A 25106-nucleotide genomic window follows, 5' to 3' on the forward strand; every position below is an offset into this window, starting at 1 on the left:
CAGCAACATCAAGGGCGCTATTAATAAGATGTTTGTAGCTCTTTCACCCATCCGAACAACAAACACATCAAGGCATCAGTAGACTGTTATTAGAATTCACTAGCTCTAAATTAGCAAGTTGTTAAGGACAGAAAATAAAATGGCATGATAAAGCCTATATCTCTATTTCATGATGGCAGATTTATACCAGAGGGATGGGATGGTCTCCACCTGGGGTTCATATAACTAACTTGGGCCTGACAGACTCTAAGAATAATTGCTTGGCCCCAAAGGAGGGTAGAGTGAAAGTTTATAGGGAGTTCAGAGAAATGACTTAGGGAACCCGTGAGAATGATGAGACAGAGGCCGGTGATGGGTGAGGGATAGTAAGAAAGGGAGTGAAAGAAGGGAGAGAGGAGGATGTGGGAGGAGCCAGGCAGACACAGGGGCTGTATTTGACTCACATGCGCATGGCCTTTGTAAGTGCTTCCTTCTCAGGTCTCGACTTAATGCATACTAATCCCAGTAGCGATTCTTTTCAGGTTATGTTGACCATTTAAAGGGCTTAGCTTCTAAAAGTCAAGATCCTCTCTTGTCCTTTACTATGCTGGCTCTTGGGACTGCTCCACTGTCTAGTAATTTTCTGTTATGGGCCTATTTTTCCCAAACTTGTAATAGAAAATACCATGATACTAACACAATTGGCTCTCTGTATCTGTGAGTGAAGCACTTGCAATTCAACCAGTGATATATAAAAGATATTAAAAAATTGTCTCTGTACTGAGCATGTACAGACATTTTCCTCGCCATTATTTCCTAAACAATGCAGTGGAACTTTTTACAACTATAGCATTTACATTGTGCTAGGTATTATAAGTAATCTAGAGCATCAGAGTATACAAAATATACAGGAGCATGTGCATAGATTATATGCAGACGTGATGTCATTTTATATGATGGTCTTGAGCATCTGGGGATTTTAATATCTGAGGGGGATCCTGGAACCAATTCTCAAAGGATGACTGTAGTTGGTACAATAATGTATAATAGATTAAAAGATAACATAGCATACCATATGTATTCTTTCAAAAACATTATCATAAAGCACTATCAAGGTATAATATGCAAAAGAATACATGAAAATAGGCAGTAAAATATAAAAAGCATATTCTTTATATATCCCATGTGCAAAAAATCAGAAAGTTCTGGTAATCATACGCTAGAGTCAGGCCCGACCCTCATCAGAGGAGCAAGCAGTTAGCTTACCTGACTGACCTAGAGGAGACTCCTCCTCCACAATTCAAATTCCAGAGACCACCATTTCATTATGACAGTCATGCTTTTGAATCTCAACTCTTTTTTAGGAGTTATTAGACAAATTCCTGGAGGGAATTTACTTTTCATTATGTGATCTTGTGGTTATCAGGTATCAGAGTCAGTTCTGCACTGCTCCCCACCAACTTTCTACTTTTCATTTCCTGCTTCACACCTGAACTCTCATACTTCCTGTTTACAACGTCACACACCTGTTTAGCTGTCCTACACCAGGCCCGTCCCATTCACCTCTCTCGACCTAATGTTTTGCTATGCCTTTTACTTCTGCATACATTGTGAATTCCACCTTGTGGAATTATAAATTGTGCTTTAAATAGTTTTCTTTTAAGGGAATTATGAGAAAATAAAACCCTAATGTTTTAAGTTTATTTACTTTCATTCTTTCTTTCTAAATCTGATGACATTGTCCAAGTCCCGAGGAATAATACCCTGTGGCATTTCTTTTGGTGCAAGTCTGCTGGTCACAAATTTTAATAGCTCTGTCTTACTTAAAAGAATGTCCATTTTCATTCTTAATTTTTTCAATGTTTTTATTAGCACGTTTGCAGCACACGATGATTACATTCATTGGAAGGAGTTGTTACATGTGCATATCACACTTAATTCTCTTTTTATCCCCTTCCCTTCCCTCTCTTCCCCCTTCCTCCATCTCTTGGTCCTCTTCCCTTTTGCAGAACTTCTATTTTTCTGTTTCCTATTATATATATTTTTTATTTTGTTCTTTATTTATACTGTGGGGTTCTCAGATAGGAGAAACTATGCAATGTTTAAGCTTGTGTATCTGATTTACTTCACTTAAGATTATAATCTCAAGGTACATTCATTTTCTTGTGACTAACTCAAATTTATCTTTATTTATAGCAGAGTAATACTCCATTGGACTTAAATACCATATTTTCCACTTATCCATTCATCTGTTGATGCACATATAGGCTACTTCCAAGATTTATCTCTGATGAATTGTGCTGCTATTAACATGAGTGTGCACGTGTCACTGTCATATGGTGTCTTTAACTTCTTTGGGAAGATACCTAGAAAGGTCAAATGGAATTTCTAGTTTTACTTTTTTGAGGAATCTTTATGCTGATTTCCATAGTGGCGGTACTAGTTTACATTCCCAACAACAGTATAAAGTGATTTCCTTTCCCCCACAGCCTCACTAGCAGTAGTTATTATTTGATTTCTTCATGATAACTATTCTTTCTGGAGTAAGGCAGAATCTTAGTGTTTTAATTTGCATTTCTCTAGTGGCCAGAGACGTGGAACATTTTTCATGTATTTATTAGCTACTTGTAGTTCTTCTGAGAAGTATTTATTCATTTCAGTTGCCTATTTTTTGATTAGGTCTTTTATCTAAGGAAGGGGACTTTTTTTTTAGTTCTTTTTGATGATTTGTTGCATTGTTTACCAGAAACTTTTGGAGGAGTTTTGCATCTATATTCATTAAAATGATTGGTCTGCAGTTTTCTTTTTTAGTTGTGTCCTTTTCTAGTTTTGAAGTCAGGATAATGCTAATGTTCAGGAATGATTTTGGGAATATGCTTTCTCTTTTAATTTCATTAAGGAGTTTACTCTGAGAAGTACTGGCAATAGATCTTCCCTGAAGTTCTTATAGAATTCAGTGGTGAACCCATTGGGTCTTGGGCTTTTCTCGGTAGGTTTTTACAAAATTATTACGACTGCTTTATTTTAAGTATTATTCAGGGTTTTTATATCAGAATTCTTAGTTCAGTCTTGGTAACTCATGGTAATATATATACACACATATATCTACATATATTTATACACATATATACACACATATAGATATACACATATATCTACATAGAATATATATCTAGAAATCTATCCTTGTCTTCTGGATTCTGTAGTGTATTGGAGTATGAATTTTCAAAGTAGTTACTAATAATCTTCTGGATGCCAGCAGTGTTCATTGTGATTTCACCTTTTTCATTTCTTTTTTTAAAAATTTAATTTGTTGGTACATTCTAGGTACACAGTACAGTTACATTCATTACTGAGATCTTGTACCTTCACATGCCAGGTCTTGGATCTCATTTTTCCCCTTGTCCCCACCCTCCCTTCACCCTCCCCTCCCTGCTTCAAACACTTTAACTCCATTTTTACATTTTCTCATATTTTTTTCCTTTTCCCTTATTTCCCCTTCCCTATCCTTCTCACTGTCCCTACACCTTTGGTCCTTTTCTTCCTATTTGCTAAGTGTCCCATTATCACCTTTTTCATTTCTAATTGCATTGAGTTGGGTCTTTTCTTTCTTTTTAAAAATTATTGGCTAAGGGTTTATCTATTCATTCAAAGAACCAGCTCTTTCATTCACTGTTTTGTACTTTTTGGTCTCAATTTTGATAATTTCTACTCTGAACTTTTAATTTCCTTCCTTGTCCTAGCTTTAGAATTGGGCTGTTCTTGTTTTTCTAGGACCTTGAGGTGCATCACTAGGTTATTTATTTGGGCTCACTCTGTTTTCTTCACATAGGCTTTTACAGCTATAAACTTCCCTCTTAGGACTGCTGTCACTGTGTCTTATATAATGTACTGGTATTATCATTTGATTCTAGGAACTGTCTAATTTATTCCTTTATTTCTTCTGTGACTCCTTGATTATTCAAGAGTGTATTATTTACTACAGAATGTGAAAAATTTTGCCAGTTATTCAAAGGACTAATTTATAAAGAATTAAAAAAAATTAGAATTTCCCAAATTTAAACACCTAACCTGGGTATCTAAAATGAATAGATACTTCTTAGAAAAATAAATACAAATGGCCAATAAACACATGAAAAAATGTTCAACATTGATGGCCATTTGAAAAATGCAAATTAATACAACACTGAGTTTTCATCTCACTCCAGAAAGAATGCCTATATTCAAGAAATGAAACAATAAAACAGAGGTGAGTCAGTGCTTTCTTTGGTTTATAGAACTCCAATTAAATATTTCTATTTGATTTTCTTCTTAAGCCTTTGAGGCACCATTCATTTTTATTCTCTTTCTCTCTTTTTCCTTTAGATTGGATAATTTCTATTGATTTATCTTTGGGTTCAGTAAATTTTTCTTTGACAATCTTTAATTTACTGAAACCCCATGTAGTGATTTTTTTCATTTTAGTTACACTATTTTTATTCTAGAGCTTTCATTTTTAATATTTTTAATGTTTCTGCTAAAATTCATTTATTAAGATTTCATTTATTAAGATGTTATTTTCATTCAATGATTTGAAATAGCTTCCTTTAATTCTTTGAATATTTTTATAATGCCTTCTTTGTAAGTTATATATATGGGACACCAGGTTGGTTTCTGCTATCTCCTTTTTTCTTGACTATGAATTACATTTTTCTTTTTTTTGGTATGTCTTTTGATTGCATATTGGATATTGTAGGTTAATCAGGGTAGAGACTGTATTTTGTGATGTCTCTCCATTCGTTTTTTAAAACTTGGTAATTGGATTACCAATATAGCATGCTGGACTTGGTTAGGGTTTGTTTGTTTGTTTGTTTTTTTCCTTTCTTAATGAGTATCTGTGGAAATCCCAAGGTATTTAAAAAGCCCTTTTACCTAGTAGGATTCAATCTCTAATCTGTTTGTTTTTTGTGGCATTTCAATTGTGCTTAGGCTGTTTGATACTCCAGGAGGGTGTGCTATTGTAAGCCTCATTTGAGGTATGATTCTATGTGGGAGAAGTTCAAACCTGGCTGGGCCAGGTGCTCCGCACTCCTGTCTCCTGAGCTAACTCAGAGACCTTGCTAAGGCTGAGCTAACTTGCTAAACTCACTTAAGTGCGTAGATGCTGAATCCAACAGGCTACACCTCCGCCCCTAGTCCGTGACTCCATCGCCTCTCCCAAGAAAAATCACTCCGCCACGTCTGGCCAATAAGATATCGCCAAACGTTAAACGTTCCTCCCATGCTCCGCCCCCATGGTTCCCTATATAAGTCTGTGCATTTTCTGGAATAAAGCGGAAGCGTTCCAGAAACCTCGACGGAGTGGGCGTGGTGATTCCGCGGTTTCAAGCTCCTGAACTTTGGTGAGCATGCTCGCAGATGTCAACAATTCTAAATCAGGAATAGTGGCATTTCTGGTATTTTAGCTGGGTGCTTGGGCCTTGAACAAGATATCAATATCTGTTCCCTCTTGGTGAGCTGTCCCTTCTTGCTGTACAGTTTACAAAGACTTGTAAAGTCATAAATCATCAATGCCTTATAACCCTTTCACTTTGTAGAATAGATTTAATTTTGACTCTCATTTGCAGATATGGCAGATATGGCCCAGAGAAGTTAAATAATTTGCCCAGTATGTGTACTACCTAACACTGCTAAACCTCTAGAATCTTTGTTCTGGTCTGAACCTTATAACCGCCACATTCTAATTAGCCTTGTCTAAATCTTCTTATACGTGTACAGTTCAGTCCTTGGCTAAGAACTTGTGGAGATCCCTACATGGACTTGTGAGGGCTGCTCTGCTTAGCTTTTCTAAATTTTATGCTGTAATGAAATCCACTCATGTCAGCTACCTGAAACTATGGTTTCTGTCTATTCAAACTCACCAGCTGTGCTTTTTTTGGGCTCTGGCTTACTACCACACAGCTGGAAACCTTTCCTTTGGTGTTGGTGGGAGCCTCCTGTCTCTCAAGAAATTAGTTTTATAAGTTTTAGATGTTATTTGTGAAAGCAGTTTCCTTTTATATTTTGTTCAATTTTTACTTGTTTTGGCAGGATGGTAAATTAAGGAAAAAGTAAGTTCTCACCGTGGATTCTTTTTCCCCCCTTTTATTATAGTGCTTTTTATTTCTACAAAATATTGGGTTTCACTGTGGATAATCTATTTTGATTATATTCACCCCCATTCCCATGCTTGTGGAACACAGGGTAAGAAGAGTCAGAACATTTAAAGTGTTTTCAGTATTCTAAACTGAGAGCTAAGATGAGGTTATGGTTTGCAGAAATGCAAACAAAATGGAAAAATAAACTATAATAGGAAAATAACTATTTTGAGTTAGTGATAAACTGGATATAAAAGATGAAGAATATTAAAAACGATACCAGAAGCAGGGGGCACAGGGACTAATTCCTGTAATCCAGCATTCTGGAAGGCTGGAGAATCACAAGTTGGAGCCCAGGGTAGACAAAGTAGCAATTTAATGAGAACCCCGTCTTAAAAAAAAAAAAATGCTGGGAGTGCAGCTCAGTACAAAGGCCCAGGATTTGATCCTTAGTACCTTAGAAAAAAAAGCCAAAAGACATAAAAAGAGCCACTGTCTTTGGATTTTGAAAGTTTTATGGATGAAGTACCGACCGTCTAAGATTTGATTCAAAATAATCTAAGGCAAGGATAGGGAAAGAGCCAGTATGGGTGTGACAAAACTGGCCATGAGATAATCAGTGCTGAAGCTAGAGAATGAACCCATGAGGATATATTATATGTTCTATACTTTTGCAAAGGTTTGACATCTTCAAATTAAAAAAAGAAGAAAAGAAAAAAAAAAAAAGAAAAAATGTACCAGGGTGGTAGATCTGGAGAATGAATTGTTGGTATAACTGGGAAGAGTACACAGTTGTGGTGGGAAAAGTTTACACCTGTGCAGTTTGTTAGGGCTAAAGCAAGCTTTTGTGCAGAATGTTCTTTTGTCAATGGCCTGCTTGAATTAGCTGATCTAATCCTTCACAGGTGTCATTAAGCTCAGATGTATTTGATTATTTGCTTGAAGATGCAACTCATAGAACACTTGCTATACTGAGGCTACGGCATCCTTGCTGCCCCTTACCCCATTCCAGTTTCAGTGTTGACTGCTTTTATTATCTGAGACTGCCTTGTTGGTCAGGCTCTTGCTCCTATGTCCTTGAGTGTTTAATTATTTCTGGAGGCTTTTTGCTTTATCCCCCTTTCCCCTTCATATCTCCTTCCAAACCAGCTACACATGCCTGGAGCATCTCTGAATCTAGCTTGCACTCACCAGCTTCCTTCCAACTAACTATGGATTCCATAATTGAGCCCAAGAGAAAGGCAGGTTCCCATAACCTGAAATTTTAGACGTAAAGAGGTTTTTCTGTAAGTTAAGGGTGAAAAAAAGAAAGGCCAAAACCACGATAATTTTCTCCCCTACTCTTTACTTTCTTTTCCTTTTCATTCAGCAAATCCTTTTAGGTACTTATGTGCCAAGTTTTGTGTTGGGGATTTATAGGAGGATCAGAGGTGATCAAGAGTCAGGCCCTCTCATACTTGTAAGAGAAGAGAGACAGGCAAGGAAGGTAAGAGGGAGAGTTACAGGGGCCATGTCACAGGGCCAATAGGGCAGGAGAAGGAGTGGACAATCATTACTATTTTCTCTCTCCTTGTGCTTGGGTTTTAATGTTGTCTTTGTTACCTTTACATGATCTAGAGCTTCTCTGAATATGTTTTCTCATCTTTTAATAAACCTTCCCACTTAGAGCTTTTATGAGAATCAAATTAAAAATATCCAAGTGGGGAGTTTTGTAAATCATAGAGGATTATGGTGGTGGTGATGATGACAGTGATCATGGCAATCTTTCCTTCTTTCCAGGCATGATTTCCATGGTCCCTGCTTTTCCAGGCAACATTCAAGTGACCATCTGCACACTCAGCTCTAGTGAGATAAACTGGGGACTGCAGGCATTTTCAGGAAAGATCCATAAGTAAGAGGAGATTTCTTTTTTTATGTGGGTAATAAATCTTCTGCCTATTGACTTTTAAAAGTGTAGAGCAAAATGTCTTAACATTTGTTTTGCTGTACAGTTTACAAAGACTTCTAAAGTCATAAATCATCAATGCCCTATAACCCTTTCACTTTGTAGAATAGATTTAATTTTGACTCTCATTTACAGATATGGCAGATATGGCCCAGAGAAGTTAAATAATTTGCCCAGTATTTGTAGCTAGCAGTGGCAGAGCCAATGTATGGAACCTGGTCTTATCTTTCCTAATCTTCGAAATCAGCAGTTCCTTTCTGTAAATATTTATAGCACATGGGCTCCTTTATGATGCATTTAAAAGAAGGTTGCAGATTAGTTTTTAAAATATTTAAGAAATTATCCATTTTTTGACATATCGTGCATCGTGCGTGTCTGAAACTTCCCCACTTCCTTGCGATCACAATAAATCAAACAAACAAATAACCATCCCCATTGTTTTGTGGATTATTTCCACATGAGACAGATGTTTACTTTTTACAAATGAAAGCTCATTGTTGTCAGGAACATTTAAGAGGCTTAACCTGTCTTCTCTGGCATATGGTGCTGGCTTTTCATGATAAAACTGGTTGTGTGCAGTGGCAGGCGAAATTGCAAGCCTCTCTCCGAAACTTCATCAGTGCAGCTTTAGAATGTCCCTATTTTCCTATGCAGGGGCTTGTCTGGGCCTCTTCCACTCAGGAGAGGAAAAAGTGCTGTTTCCTTTGGTAGAAAATACTCATATTTTAATGGGTATGATGTCATGAATTATTAAAGTAGCTTAACTTTAAAGGGAGACGAAAGAACACAGAGTGAAGAATGACCTTGAGACTCTTGAAAAATGGGAATGTTGACTGCGTGCCTGCGGACTCAAAGATGGATTTCTACTTTAGTTTATATTTATGCAACTGTGAAACTTGGTCCCTTGTTCCCAGAGAAATCCTTTGTGCAGCCGTGTGGAGAAAGTTATTACTAAAAGAGCTGTAAAGTTTCTTTCCTCATGTCTCATGAAAGCTAGAGTGTGGTAGCGAACTTTGTGCTGGGGGAATGGCCCTGAGGGATGAGGTGGAGAGGCTCTCAGAAGACTAAAGGAAGACACAAGCATTCTTCTTTTTTTAAAAAGATCCTACCATTAGAGTCTTAGAAGGGATTTGTGTATAACCTGGTGTCAGTCTCATTACAGTGCTCACTTGCTTCTGATTCAGGGTGAATAAAGAACATCAAGTCTAGAAGGATAAAGATCTGCCAGCTACACTGTAGCCTGAGCACATGACATGTCTAGAGGCAATTCCATCATATCTAGTGCCACTGCCATGGTGCCTGGAAGAGAGAACCAGGTAGAAGAGGGAACCTTCCAAAGATCTGAGTTGGGCCACTTTGGTCCATTGTCTGGCTAATCCTTTGCTGGGCAAAATCATAGAAATTAATGGTGGAATTAATAGAATTATTTTGCAATGGTTTCTACACCCACAAAAGACACTTGACTGCACCCTCCTTATCTTCTTTGTGATATGAATTCAGTTATGAGTCTATAGAGAGCAAAAGAGCATGAATGGGCAGGGTAGTTGAACCAGTATTTATCAACTGTCTGTGAAATGCTTGGTGTTGTCTTAGGCATGATTCTTAAGTAAGTCTGTGACATTATCCTCATTTCACAGTGGAAAAAACTAAGGCTCAATTGTCAGACTGTCATCCTCAGAGTTATTGGCAGAACTGGATTCTGTTTGAATCGAGAGCTGTCTGACAGAGGTGTATGTGAATTCACCATTCTTATTATGAGGTTCTAAATGTTTGGTTTGATGGAATTTTTACTTTTTTGTTTGTTTGTTTGGACTGTTTGGCCATCACATACTGGGTATCTTTTGTTTGTCCTTACAGATCCACTCTCCATTTGCCACCACTGTACGCTGTGCCCTGGGAGATAAACCAATAGAAACTACATCAATGAATGACTTTGTTCTTTGGCTTTCAGTTAGGTTGGGCAAATAGGATGCACAGTTAGGGCTCTGGAATATGTGGGTAGCGAGGATCTATCTGTCTCCTTATCGTGCTCTGGGGATTGAACCCAGGGCTTTCACACTGAGCTACATCCTCAACCCTTTTTAATTTTGATTTTGAGACACTGTCACTAAGTTGCTGAGTTGCCCAGGCTGGGTTCAAACTTGTTATCCTCCTACTTTAGCTTCCTAGAGTGCTGGGATTGCAGGTGTGTGCCACTCTGCCTAGCATGACGGGTTCTTTCTTGAATGCTAAAACTCTTGCCCTCTCCATGCAGTTCTCCTTGCTTGGTTTTAATAACTGCTCCTTTCCCTTGTTTTTTTCAGCGTAGCAGCATAACAGTTTCCTGCTCTTCTTAGCCCTTGGGGATGCATTAGCCCTTGAGCTTTCCCTAAACATGGTCCCCACTTTAGCGAATGAACTCTTATTCAGACAACTAATTGTCCAATTTGAGTGTGCCATTTGTCACTTTTTGGCACTTTAACTGATACCTGTAACCTTATTGATATAATGTTTTAGTTTTACATTCATCTGTGACTATTTTTACCAGAAAAGTGATCATGTTTGTCTCCTTTATTTCTTCCTAAATATTTCCTGTTTATAACTTCCAGATAGGTTATATTTTCATCATTTCCATTCCTTTTGCCTTACCACTTGCTCTCTGAATTTCTTTTTTATTTCTCCTCAAATTGGGTCTGTAGGACCAGAGGAAGTCAGTTTCCATTATTATTTTTCAAGATTGAGTTTCTTTGGTTTTCAGAGTAGGAATTATTCTTGCACTAGCATTTCTTTGTGAAACAATGTGTTGGACTGTTTTGAGAAAATAATGCATATTTTCTAAACTTCTAGGGAAAATCATTATTTCTCTAAAAAGAAAAAATAATGAAAGTATGTTCAGTAAATAACTAAGAATAATAAAGGGAGAAAAAGCCGAAGATTTAGAATCAAGGTCAGTTTCTTCTTTTGTTGGATTGCAGTAAGCATTTAATGGTAATAAAATCTTGTACAATACATTTTATATTAAAACTTCAGGCATTTAAATGAGGGATTTTATGTCTGCACAGTCTTTATTGAGCATGAAGGATTAAAAGAATGCTTTTTGTGTTTCCTTTCTCCTTAAATTTTTTTTGAGCTTTGCAAAGCTACTCCATCCTTCCTGGGGTGGGAGGTGGCCAATGCCACTCACAAAGTTCCTTGCTTATACTATTTAGCCTCAGACCCCTGTTATTTTCAGCCTTCATGTCTCCTGAAAAACTAGTAAATCTTTCCTGATGGTATGGCAGTTTTACGATGTGGATTCATGTCTATTTTCAGAGGAACGAGAGGCCCTTTAATGTGTTTTCTCTTTTACTGGTGATTTAGGCAGAGCCCGCGTCTGTCACTGGGGGGAGGCTGGTGGCCCAGCAGGTCTCTGGCTCTGTTCTGTCTTCCCTTTGGCGAAGGAAGGGTAGACCTTGTGTCAGTGACACAGATGGACAGACTCATGGCCAGGGTGAAAGAGGGTGGACGATGGTGGCATTTCATAGATGGGCATAAAAGAGATTCTTTTTTTTAAAAAAGTTTTGGTGGCTGGTGCTTTTCTGAGGCCTTTTTTTTCCTTTAACATTGAGAAATTTGTGATCTTCTTTTGTTGCTAATATATGAAAATAAGATATATTAAGACCTTAACAGATCTTCCTCTCATCATAGGATTGTACAGTGTGAAATTTTCCTAGATTGGTTTCCAGGCTGTTCATTTTGGACATATTAGAAGGGGTCTCAGAAGGTCCAAGGGGAGATGTTAATGTGAGGTTTAGCAGAAAGGGAAAGCATAACTCACAAAGCAACTATGCATGGCCCTTGATCACTGGTGAATTGATGGGTTGAGTTATTGAGTTTGGACTATTGTTGGTCACAAGCATGACTTAAAGGAACACAAACACTAGGCTTATAGCTTCGGAGTTTTAAAATGCACATTCATATAGAAAATCATCTGCCTGGATTAGTGTTGGTACAGATCTGACCTATTAACAGGCAGTGCCTTGTAACCTATAAATATCTGCTCTTTGAGCTGGAATAAATTACCAGAAGATGGGCGTCTCCATGTTTTATGTCTGAGATTTCCAGAGTGGCATTTCCCACTGGGTGGTTAATAGCAACTGTTAGAATCTAAAATATCCCCAGTACACTGACCTGACCTAACTATTCTTGAGTGTAACTGTATGCTTTAAAATAGTGCCAAAGTTGACATATTCGAGACAGCATTTACTTAAACAGCCATTTCCCCCCATAATGTACATCTATGTCTTTTCTGTATCTTTCTGCTACAAACATATGGTCTATTATTACAGTCAGATATTCCTGTGGGAAGTAGCACATGGGAGGAGAGTGATACTGTTGAGTAAGAAGGTATTGTTTTGAACTTTGGAAGTAGCATTCTTCACAGCTTCATTTTTTTTTCTCATTGAGTTTATTGGTGCATTTTAGGTATACAGTACAGTTACATTCATCATTGGGATCTTGTACCTCTACATGACAGGTCTTGGCTCTCATTTTTTCCTTGTCCCTACCCTCCCTTCACCCGCTCCTCCCTACAGCTTCATTTTTTTAAAAAAAGCTCAAATCTTTCAGGAGGTAGCAGATATGCTCTGATTTTTATTTTTGATAATGTTGACTAGTGTTGACTCAGGGCTTCTGAAAATTGGTTAGAAGGGCTTCCCATGGAAGGGAAATGTGAACAAACACTGTGAGTTTACTCAGTGCTGAAGGCACTGGCTGGTAAAGAAAGGAGATGGCACAATTTTTAAGTGAAAAAAATCATGATCCCTCTGCTCTTGATATATAAGAGGTGTCATAAAAATTAGTGAATGTTAAAATTTAAAAAAAATGTAGTAAATGACACGTTGCCATTAGCTCCACATACGGAGACTATCCCCTCTCACTTTGAACACACTTATCTCACTATTCTTGGAAATATGTCTTTTATTGTAATAAGCTTTAAAAATTTTAAATATTCACAATTTCTTTCCATCGCCCCTTGTATAGTCCTGCAACTTCAGGAAAGCCTATGATAAAGAAGGAACAAAAAAAGGCGAGGGAAAGAGGGCTGAAGGTAATTTAATAAAAACTGCTAGGCCTGGGGGATAATCATCTCATTAGAAGAAACAGTTTTATTAAAATAATGGATTTTTATTACCTAGGACCCAATAAAGAATGAATTCACCAAGGAGACTCAGGAAGGCGTGCACACTTGCTTATACAAACCCACATACAAGGAAAGAAGGCTGCAGAAGCAGGAGCATGTCAGTATACTTTATAAGTCTGGATTTGTTTTCTGGGTTTTGAATTAATTAGACACCATGTTGAATTCCAAATGTGATAATTAGGCAAATTAATGCTGCAGTGAAGTTATTAATGAGGCAAAATATGCTAATATGCTTTTGATAAAGAGCTCTTCTTCTGCCTTACCAAGAAATTGGCAAACATCTTTTATTTGGGGCCAGACAACTTATCTCAAGTGATTTACTAAAAAGGTTCTTGGCCGTATGCTGTGAACAAATGTTGTAAATAGGGGTTAAGGTCTAAATTTTTGATATGTATAAGGCTTGTTGCAACATTGCAAGGTCTATGATGCTCTTTGCCTGGCATCTGAGTGACAGCAGTGTCCAGAAAGGCCACAAGTTCTTCTGTGCCTTTTAATGCTGGTATTAATAAGACAAACCCCACTGCTCCCAGAATCGCTTCTATTAACATCATCACTGACATTCACGGGCAAACAGTGTCTGCCAATCCACCAATGTGCTCCTTTGTTTAAGGCAGACTTGGTGTCTCTTTTGGTTTTCAGATATTCAAAACTCCTAGCCCAGAATCATTAGGGAACCCATTTAGTGGTTTTTTTTCCTGTGACACTGCAGAATTTCTCTTTCCGATCTTAAGACAGTTTTTCAGCTCCCATTGGCATCAGGAGCCTTCCTGAGACCCAGCAGACACCTCTAGCCAAGTACAGTGGTTAATACAAACCAAATATGGAAATAGGAAAAAAAACTTTCTCCAAGAGCATATGATTATTTTAAGCCTTTTAATCATCTACTCCCTAGGGGACAATGTGTGTAGCTTTGATTCACTCATATATTTGCTACGTGGGGTTCATTCTACCCACCCCCAGGTAGGTCAGGTTTGACTTTCATAAATTTGAGAAGGGAAGACCATGACACACGTCTGAGTGAAGCAGCCAGCAGCCAGTCATTGGCTAGGGTGCAGTTGAGCAGCATCCTGTGGCAGGAAAGGCATGATTTACTAACTGTGAAACCACACACAGTAAGTGATGGAATCAAATCACAGAAAATCTTATAAGTAGCCTCAGCAGTTTATTTTTTTTTTCTCATAAAGAGTAGGTGATGGTAAGTGATCCATAGTTGAAATATGTCTCCACCATGTTTCAGGAGTTTTTCTATCTTTCCATGGTGTCTTTTTAGTGGGTGGCTTTTGTTTCTGTGGCACAGGATGGCTGCTGCACCTCGAGGCATGCCGTCTGTATTTCAGATAAAAAGAAAGAAGGATTGGTCTTTCCCTTCTGAAATGTTTTCCTGCAGTCCCCATCCAATGCCACCCATTTATATCTCCATGACCAGAATTGTATTCTGTGTGTAACATACAGAAAGGTGTGTAAATGAGCTTTGATCAGCTGGCCAGTAGTTTTTGTTTCAGTTGCATTCTTGAGCGTGATTATACTGGGGTATGTGGCTATATCTTCACTTGACTTTGGCTGCCTGAACGTGAAATAGGAGTTCAGGTAAAGGCATGTCACTCTCCTTAGGTAGAGGACAAGGTGATGCAAACAAACCTATGGATTTTAGGTTGAGCTGTGACTTTGGATTTTTTTTTTTTCGGTACCAGGGATCAAACTTGGGACCTTGCACTTGTGAGGCAGGTTGTGGAACCACTGAGCTAAATCCCCAGCCCTGAGCTGTGACTTTGGATACATGGCTTTCACCTTTTTGACTCCCTTAGTTCCCTTATTTGTGAAATGGAGAATATCTCTGGAATTGTTATAGGAAATTACAGGAATAACATATATAAAGAATCTAACACATTTAGCTCATTTATATGTGGTAGCAGTTAAGGTACTGAATGAAATCCAGATCCTATTCATAATGAGTTAATGTTTAATAGGAAAAAAATGGTTGCATAGCTCCTTCTGCCTTGTAGGACAGTGGATTCTGGAAGGTGGAGGTGGCTTTTTGCTGATTTAATTTTTGGGGGCAGTGAAGTTTGAATCCACAAAATGTATATAAAAGGTGGTGTAGGAATATAAGCACCACAGGCATCCAAAAGCCTGCACAGGTGTTTAGAGAAAATGGCAGATGATAATGATTTTGAAGCAATGCTTCAGGCTCCTTACAAGAAGACTTGCCTAACAATATCTCACCTTTACTCCCATGAATTCATCTTTTATTCCAGTCTGAACTGTCAATCATAAGGGCAAGACGTGTGACAGAGGTGGCATCAAGCTCTTACAGTTCCAACCCTCCATTGGAAATGGGTGAAGATCTCAGGAATGGCATCTGTTGCAGGAAATCAAAAGTGGCTGGCTGCTAGTGTGGCCACTTAGGGCTTAGGCAGAAATGGAACCATGGATGAGAACAAGTTGAGCAGTGCTAATGGCCAAGAAGAACACAGCAAAAAGAGGAAAAAAAGCAAGAGCAGAAGTCGAAGTCATGAACAAAAGAGAAGCAAAAGTAAGGAAAGAGAGCGAAGTAGAGACAGAGAAAGAAAAAAGAGCAAAAGCCATGAATGGAAGTGAAGTAGAAGCAAAGAAAGGAAATGGAGCCGTTCAAGAAGTAGAGATTGCAGATTCTGAGGCTGCTGGAGAAGTCCTTATTCCGGACCAAAAGTTAACAGTGTCTTCCGAGGAAAGATTGGGTTGCCTCATAGCATCAAATTAAGTAGATGACATTCTCGAAGCAAAAGCCCATTCAGAAAAGACAAGAGCCCTGTGGAACTTACTGATAATAACTCCAGAGGAAAGAGATGCAAGGACAGTTTTCTGCATGGAGCTAGCAGCAAGAATCAACCAAGAGATTTGGAAGAGTTTTTCTCTACAGTAGGAAAGGTTCGAGATGTAGGGATGATTTCTGATAGAAATTCAAGATGTTCCAGAGGAATTGCTTATGTGGAGTTTGTTGATGTTAGTTCAGTGACTCTAACAATAGGATTAACTGGCCAATGGTTTTAGGAGTGCCAATCATAGCACAAGCATCGCAGGCAGAAAGAAACAGAGCTGCAGCAATGGCAAACAATTTACAAAAGGGAAGTGCTAGACCTATGAGACTTTATGTGGGCTCATTACCCTTCAACATAACTGAAGACATGCTTCAGGAGATATTTGAGCCTTTTGGAAGGATTGAAACTATCCAGCTCATGACGGATAGTGAAACAGGTCGATCTAAGGGATATGGATTCATTACATTTTCTGACTCAGAGTGTGCCAAGAAAGCTTTGGAACAGCTTAATGGATTTGGACTAGCAGGAAGGGCAATGAAAGTTGGTCATGTTACGGAATGTACTGATGCGTCTAGTGCTAGTTCATTTTTGGACAGTGATGAACTGGAAAGGACTGGAATTGACTTGGGAATTAAGTCCCCAATTAATGGCTAGACTTGCAGAAGGTAGTGGTTTGCAGATTCCACCAGCTGCACAGCAAGCTTTACAAATGAGTGGCTCTTTGGCATTTGGTGCTGTGGCAGATTTGCAAACATGATTTTCCCAACAGACTGAAGCTTTGTCTTTAACTGCAGCTGCCTAAGTTCAACCCCTTGTAACACAGTGTTTGCAACTTTCTAACATGCTTAACCCTCAAACAGAAGAAGAAGTTGGGTGGGACACAGATTAAGGATGTGATTGAAGAATGTAAAAAACATGGAGGAGTTATTCATATTTATGTCAACAAGAATTCTGCTCAGGGCAATGTGTATGTGAAGTGCCCATCAATTGCTGCAGCTATTGCTGCTGTCAATGCATTGCATGGCAGGTGGGTTGCTGGTAAAATGATAACAGCAGTGTATGGACCTCTTCCAACTCACCACAACCTGTTTCCTGACTCTATGACAGTGACACAACTACTGGTTCCAAGTAGACGATGAAGCAAGATAAAGTCCCTTATGTACATAGCTTTTTTTCCTTGAAAATTCATTCTATCTTGCATTTAGATAAAAAAAAAAATAAAGATACAAGGGTCTACTGTCATTTGTATACAATTCCTGTTACCTTGAAGAATTAAAAATGTGAACAGGAAAAACAAAGGTGGTGTGGTGAAGTGTGGAAAGTAGCAGAGCATGGGTGGGAGGCTGGAGTCTGGGGGCCAAGTGCAGGTCAGGGGAAGGAGGTGCAAGGAAGGGGCTGAGAAGGGGAGTTTGGTTGTGAAGCTGTGTATGGGCTGATGTAAACCCTTCCTCGGACCCACCTACAAATCTTCCAGAAAACATGTCTGATGAATGCTCTGGACTGAGAGAGTCTTTTGGTTAATGAAGTCCCTTTTACATAGCTTTTTTTCCTTGAAAATTCATTCTATCTTGCATTTAGATAAAAAAAAAAATAAAGATACAAGGGTCTACTGTCATTTGTATACAATTCCTGTTACCTTGAAGAATTAAAAATGTGAACAGGAAAAACAAAGGTGGTGTGGTGAAGTGTGGAAAGTAGCAGAGCATGGGTGGGAGGCTGGAGTCTGGGGGCCAAGTGCAGGTCAGGGGAAGGAGGTGCAAGGAAGGGGCTGAGAAGGGGAGTTTGGTTGTGAAGCTGTGTATGGGCTGATGTAAACCCTTCCTCGGACCCACCTACAAATCTTCCAGAAAACATGTCTGATGAATGCTCTGGACTGAGAGAGTCTTTTGGTTAATGTGAAGTTGTAATCAGTCCAGCCTCAAGGTTGCTGTGAGGTTACAAACCAAGGTTTCTGTGATTTCCAGAATGTTGATTTCATACAAGTTCCAGTACTCAGTTAAGTTTGAAAGGTGGCCCTAACACAGCCATACAAAACACATGGGAGAGACTCACATGAGTTTAGCAGGCTCCCTGAAAAGGAGAAGATGACAGTTCAGGTTGTGGGTGAGACTCTCCTTTTGTTGCTGTCAACCAGAAAATTCCCTGGGTGAGACTTGATTAGGTCTCGGTTCCTCTGTGTGAGGAAATCATAAAATGTGTGTGCATTTAGCATGTGAAGATAAATACTTATTTTTAAGTTTTTGAACAACATACTTTGAAACAAAAGCCAATTACTATATTTGGCATTCAATTGGAAAATAGAAGCCAGCAATCTGTTTCAAAGCTAGAGGAGAAGCTGGCAGCTTTGAATTAAGTTATGGCATAGTACTGCATTTTTATGAGTAAATTATGAAATTTTCAGGGGGTAATTGTGAATATATGTGGTTTTCACATCATAGTCTGATATTATAACTTAATCTTTGAGTGAAATGTGATATTACTGGATATTAATAAGCAACAAACACGTCAATATATAGCAGGCAGGAATAAGAGACTACATGTTCAAGGTTTTAAAAAGGTGCAACTACTTTGTTCCTTCCATCAGCTGCAGAATTTCTAATTTGAATCTGTGTTGCACAAGGGGCAGAGACATCATCTAAATCAATTTAGTCTCCTCTCTTTCTCCTGGGAGGGTTTTAAGCTCAGGCTGGTGTGTGTCCTGTCACAGCAGTGGGGCTGTGGTTCTGGGTCATCCTCATTCTTAGGTGGTGACCAGCTATTTGACACCCGGATCACACCAGGGGACTGTGCTGACCACTTCTTCCTCAGTTTGGTTCTTGCTTCCAGCTGCCATTAGCCTTTCCCTTGTATATGCACACGAATGTTGCTCCCTGGTTACTCCAGAGCCACAAGAAGCTCACAAAGCTAACTGATACCTTCCACCTTTATACCCAGCTCGAGTATCTTCTCTATTGCCTCTGTCTTCATTCACTGCGAGAACAGGCAGTCTTTCTGAAGTTTTGGGCTCTCCTGCCATGAAATGGGGCACGGGCTCTCCAAGGACTCAGGCGTCAATTGATTTGAGGGGGAGCAGGGACTAGCACTCTTTAGAGAGACTTAGCAGTTTCTAAACCTCTGATTTTTATTCTTTTCCTCAGGTGAAACAACCCTTATCTAGCTCTAGGGAACAGGGAAAATTGGCTCCAGCTGATCACACTTTATTCCAAATCTTTTGTTTATGCCCCAAGGTCTAGGCTTTTGAAACTCAAAAAACCTTTTCTATGAAACTATCGCTGTCATTTTCTTCTTTGTCAGGTCTTCCCTGAGGAAATGAGAACAGAATTCTGTAGCGAAAAGGGTAGCAATTATGGGAAGTATTGGTGAACATCAGTTAGTGTTTCCAATGACCACTTGTGACTGACAAGCACTCAGCATAAAGATCTTCAGGGCTGTGCTGCTGGCTCTCAGGGACCTTTCTTGGACTCCTTGCCTGCACTATCATCAGCTTGGCTCATTCTCTCAAGGGAGTCTTGATTGGACATGACACTTCTTGAGAGTGCAAGGTGAATATTTTCTTCTCATGTTTTGGTGTGAAGCCTTCCCTCAACAGATTCACAATAGCCTCAGACCCAGTGGTAGGCAAGCAAATCACATTTCTTTTCTATGGGCTGGTGACTGTTATTTTCATGTATTTAAGAACATCACACACTGGAAATGTAGTATCTTAGATGAATGTAGCTATTTAGGTAAAAACATTAATGGGAGCCAACTAAACCTAACCATGAGAGATGATGTTTCTCCTTATTAGTCTGTTTTCTGTTGCTATAAAAAATAGTTGAGGCTGGTTACTTTATTAAAAAAGTGGTTTACTCTGTATTTAGTTCACAGTGTTGGAGGCTAAATGTACAAGACCAGGCAACCTCATCATTTTGGTCTCTGGTGAGGACCACTGTGGTTACATCACAACATGGCAGAGAAGTAGGAAAGAAAACTACAGTGTGCATAAATGATCACATGGCGAAACGAAGCCGGAGGATAGGGAGGAGCTGGTCTTGATTTTATAAAAAAATAACAAGCCACTTTTGAGGGAATTAACTGGTAGTCCATAAAAACTGCATTAATCCCTTCCAAGGGTGGTGACTGCAATAATGTAACCGCTTTCCAATAGGACTCATCTCGTAAAGGCAGCAGTACTTCTTAATACCACCACACCGGGCACCAGGCTCTAGGGGACACACTCAAATCATAACACCATGTCAGAGACTCTGAACTTTGAGGGAGACTTTTAGGACTGAAACATGAGTTCAGTGGGTCATAGAAAGAGAACTTCATTAAGAGCCTGGAAGGGGCTGGGGATTTGGCTCAGTGATTCTGCTGCCTGCCTCAAAAGTGCAAAGATCCGAGTTCGATCCCCGGTACAAAAAAAAAAAAATGTTTTGGAAGAATAGCAGAGGAAGAATCCAATTTAGCATATTTCAAAATTATAATTTTGAGAGAAAAGGAGTCCTTCAAGTTTTCTGAGGTAAGGAACACATTATTAGAACTTTCAATTTTGATTTTTTTGTGGTAAAATGTGCATAACATAAAGCTTACCATTTTAAGTGTCTATTTTAGTGGCATTAAGTACATTCACAATATTATTGTGCACCATCATTATCTCCAGAAAGTCTTTATCTTCCCATATTGAAACTTTGTACTTGTAAACAATAACTGTTCATTATTTATATCCCAGGCCCTGTCTGTCTCTATGCATTTCTCAATTTTTGGCACCTTGCATAAATGGGATCATGCAGTATTTGTCCTTTTGCATCTGGTGTGTCATTTTCAAGATTCATATATGTTGTAGCATGTGTCTGAATTTCCTTTTTTTCTTCCTTATCATGGAAGAATAATATTCCATTATACGTATATACCACATTTTGTTTGCCAATTCATCTCTTGATGGACATGTGGGTTGTTTCAACCTTTTTGTTCTTGTGAATAATGGTGCTATGAACATTTGTGTACACATATCTGCTCCTGTCCCTGATTTCAGTTCTTTGTGGTACGTACCTAGAAGTGCAATTGTTGGATAATATGGTAATTAAAGTTTTGAGGATACACTGTTATGGCTTGTGTCCAGATGTTCCCCCAAAGTCTTATGCCCTCATAGGTGGGGCTTTTCAGAGCAGGCTGGATCTAGGGTATCTGATACTGGATTAAGGGTGTGGTGCTAAATTAGTCCATTGACTGGTTTAACATAGTTCTGAGGTGTTGATAATGGGAAGTTCCACCCTGGGTGTGGTTGGCACCAATCAATAGACTTACACTCTGGTTGGAATATAGTGGAAAAGGAAGAAGACAGGCTTGGTGCTTGCTGCTATTGCCTTCTGCCTACCATGCCATGAACTGTTTCTCCTCTGTGACGTTCCGCTGCCATGACACCCCACCTTGGAGCCAGCTGACTGTGGACTGAAACCTCTACAAACTGTGAGCCAAAATAAAGCTTTTGTCTTATAACTTCAGGTGTTGTGATTTTATCTCAGAAACAAAGTATAAGACACACCATACTGTTTTTAATATTGGTGTTAATGATTTGGTATCACCACTAGCAAAATACAAGAGTTCCATTTGCCTCCAAATCCTTACCAATACTGCCATTTTCTGTTTATTTGATAAGTGTGTCAAGTAGTGTCTCATTTTTTTTTTAAACAGTACTGGCCTTTATACTGAGCTGTAGTCCAGTCTTTTTAAGTTTTTTTTTTTTTTAAACTTTGAGACAGCATCTCACTAAGTTACTAGTTTGTCCAGGTTGCTAATTTCCAATCTTCCTGCCTCAGCTTACCAGAATTCTGGGCTTATAGGCATGCACCACCATGCCTGGCTTTCACTGATTTTGCCTGGCCTTTCCCTATTGATTTGTGATGTTAAGTATTTTTCTCTAGCTTATTGGCCATTTTCATATTTTCTTTTGTTTGTTATTTTGAGAAGTGGCTATTCAAGTCCTTTGCCCATTTTTGAATTGGGTGTTATATTTTGTTGCTGTTGAATAGACCTTAGGGGCTTTTACTCCCATCACACTCTCTTTTTAATGAAATGCGGCTATTTGTTGGTATGTCTGCCAGGAGGAGTAATTGAAGAGGGCTGGAAGACACCTGTACTCTATTGCACAGGATTATATCCAATCTCCTCAGCACGTAAGACTCCCCCCAACCTGACCCTGTCCAGTCTTCCTTTCTGCCACTGAGCCATCCAATGTATCATTGTATTTACTTACCCACCATTCCACAAATGGCTGAGGAACATTCAGTCCTCTGAGTCTTTGCTGATCTCAGGCCTCATTTCTTCTGAAGGCTCTCCTAATTCACCACATTTGCTCTTATGCCATGTCACTTATTCACCCATTCATTTGTAAAACATTCATAGCACACATACTTGTTACCAGGTACAAAGCACTCTGCCTGATGCTGTACATTCAGCAGTGAATTTTTTAAAGCAGTGACTGCATCCGGCGAACTCAGTGTCTGCGGCTTGTGGGTGGGGAACAAGTAAGCTACAGATGATTACAATTCATTGTGAATAAGTGCGAAAGGGAAGTAGAGAGGTGAGCAAGATTATCTTTGTGAGCTGAGAGCTGGAGTTAGAAGTATTTATGGGCTGTTGTGAACATTCCCATCATCTGCACATTAAATGTAAGCTTATGTTTCATTATTTTTATTTTTATTTTCATATCTCTTAAACAGAATCACTTATAAACAGTCATTGGCTTCTATAGTGCATTTCCTCTCCTCACGAGGTGTGGGATTCCAATGTGGATGTGTTTCCCTGCTCACGGGTACTTGAGGGTCATCTGAAAGTTGTAATGCAGACTGTGTGAGGTTGTAATGGGGGCAGCAGGAACTGAGGCCTAACTCCTCCTTGACTAGACTTACTGTCTGTTTAAGTGCTTATATGTGAATGGGCATGAGGATTTCCAGAAAATCCATTGCCAATCCTGGCACGAACAGGTTTACAAGCCCAGCATCATGCACAGTGTATCAATATGTATTACAGAACTCTATGAATCCTGAAGGGAAATTTATTTCATTTACCAATAATGAATCCATAGTCCAGAGCAGAGGGACTAGGGCACTTGTAAAAGTGAGCCACCATGTTGAAGTTTCTTTTTCTTTTTTGAGAACTAGGTTGTTTGCTTGTCTGGACTTTAATAGCTCTTGAGTAAGGTAAAACGGTCCCTGTTCAGGAAGTTGAAGGAAAACTAAGGCACGAAATGCCAGAGAGCACAGATCGATTGTTATAGAAGGAGATTTATACTTGAATGCAGGGTTTAACTAGGGAGCAGGGAAGGGACACTTTTGGGGATTACTGAGAAGGAAGAATCAACATAATATGGATTTTGAGGGTCAGGGAATAGAAAAAATGAAAAGGATTTAAGATATTGGTTTTAGGATTTAGAAAGGAGGATTTAATTTGGAAGATAAAGGATTTACTGTTAGAAACAGTGACAATTAAGCATTGAATGCATTTGGCCTGCAGTGAAACCTGCAGATGGCCCTCACATAGCCAGGGTGAGGGAAGCCATGTCCTAATGGGGACCCTGCTCTTTGTCAGTACAGAGTGTGCTTTGTGGAAGCCGATGGCTGTTTGTTAGTGATTCAGTCTGGGGCAAACTGTCCTTTTGGTTAAAATTTGTTACTTAAAGGATTATTTATTCACCATTTTGAAACAGCTCCTCCTCAGTTCCCAACAGGCCTCTGCTGTATTGCTAGTTGTCATTGGTTCCACCCAGTAGAACATGAGGCCTAACCTCAGGGAGCAGGGAGCCACCAGCTCATTGAGCAAATGTTAAATTATCCCGAAATACATGTGGAACAGGGATTTGTAATATGACTTAAAACGCAAGTGAAACTCCTTTTGGGTATGTCTGAGGGTGCCGAATGAGCCCTGTGCTCAGTGGGGATGTAGGGGCCTTTGGAGGCTTGCAAGGCTGAAGCCTGCCTGGACAGCTTGCTGTGTGTGTGATTTTCCACATACAGATGGACATGAGGAGTTACTACCAGATCTGGGTGAGAGCACATTTTCCACTGGCTGAGTCACTGGGGTGTAAGTCAGTCCATTTATGAGGGTCAAGGGTGGAGCACAGCCTTTGCTGGTGTCCGGATGTTCTCACCTCTAAGAATTCCGGCACCACTTTCTCCCACCCCTGCTGCTTAGAGCTGTTCCAGATCCATTATTCAAGCACTAGGGCTGTGGTCCAGTGGGGCAAGAGACTGGAAAAATCCTAGATCATCCCTTTAATAGCTGTGAGGTTTGAGTCAAGGTACTCAGAATCAGATGGGAGAATCAGATAGGGTTTTAACATTTTCAAATTTTATTTTTATTTAATTAATTTTTATAGTACTGGGGATGAACCCAGGGCCTTCAGACTGAGCTACATCCCCAGCCCTTTTTTAATTTTTAAATTTTGAGACAACATCTTGCTAAGTCACTAAATTGCCCAGGCTGGGCTTGAGCTTGAGATCCTCCTTCCTCAGTCTCCAGGGGTGCTGGAATTACAGGCATCACCAAAATAGGGCAATTTTTGCAAAGTGCTTGGTTCAGTGTGCTACTTACTGTCTCAATGGCTGGCAATTAGTAGGTGATGCCCAAGGATTAGCTGTAATTTTCATGAAAAATTATGGCGATGATAACACGATGTTATGCATGTACAATCAGATGTACAAAAATGTAAAATGTGAGTTTTATATTTTGTTTATTCTTTTTTTGGTATGTAAATTTAGTTTCTTCTTTTTTTTCCAATAGCCTCCATTCTGCTAGGTAGTGCAAATTCCAATTTCAGAGAATTCAGGGTTTCAGTCCACTTAAATCTCTGCAGAAAACATCTGGTCTTTGGTAGCTGTGACCTTCTGCTTCCCCTCTCTTCCAACTCCCATCCCCTGCTTCTGTCTGCAAAGATGGCAGCTCCATATTCTCTTCCTACCAGCAAGTCTTCTCTAGTTCTATCTTTTACTTCATTGGTTTTGTTTTTGCCTTGGTCACCTGAAAGATCTGGTTGCTCTCCATACCATTGTCAAAGCAGGGAAGCACTACAGCGCTCTCTCTGCCCATAGTCCCTACATAGCCATCCCACCCCATGGTCTTACCCCTAT

General features: G+C 39.3%; 1 protein-coding gene and 1 pseudogene across 2 annotated transcripts in view; both read left to right on the forward strand.

Moving 5' to 3' along the window:
• Positions 1-5292: 5292 nt before the first annotated feature.
• The window catches only part of Olfm4 (olfactomedin 4), a 202926-nt gene continuing 183112 nt past the window's right edge, over positions 5293-25106 (forward strand). The window contains exons 1-2 of one of the 2 annotated variants that reach the window (XM_019209403.2): positions 5293-5360; positions 7875-7986. The gene's annotated coding sequence lies outside the window, so the exon portion shown is untranslated. The remainder of the gene's footprint in view (positions 5361-7874; positions 7987-25106) is intronic. The other variant, XM_019209405.2, reaches the window with a different exon arrangement.
• LOC104871123 lies at positions 15353-17138 on the forward strand (annotated as a pseudogene).

Source organism: Fukomys damarensis, unplaced genomic scaffold (genome assembly GCF_012274545.1).
Source record: "Fukomys damarensis isolate Sample0158 unplaced genomic scaffold, DMR_v1.0_HiC HiC_scaffold_38, whole genome shotgun sequence".
NCBI classification, from domain to species: domain Eukaryota; kingdom Metazoa; phylum Chordata; class Mammalia; order Rodentia; family Bathyergidae; genus Fukomys; species Fukomys damarensis.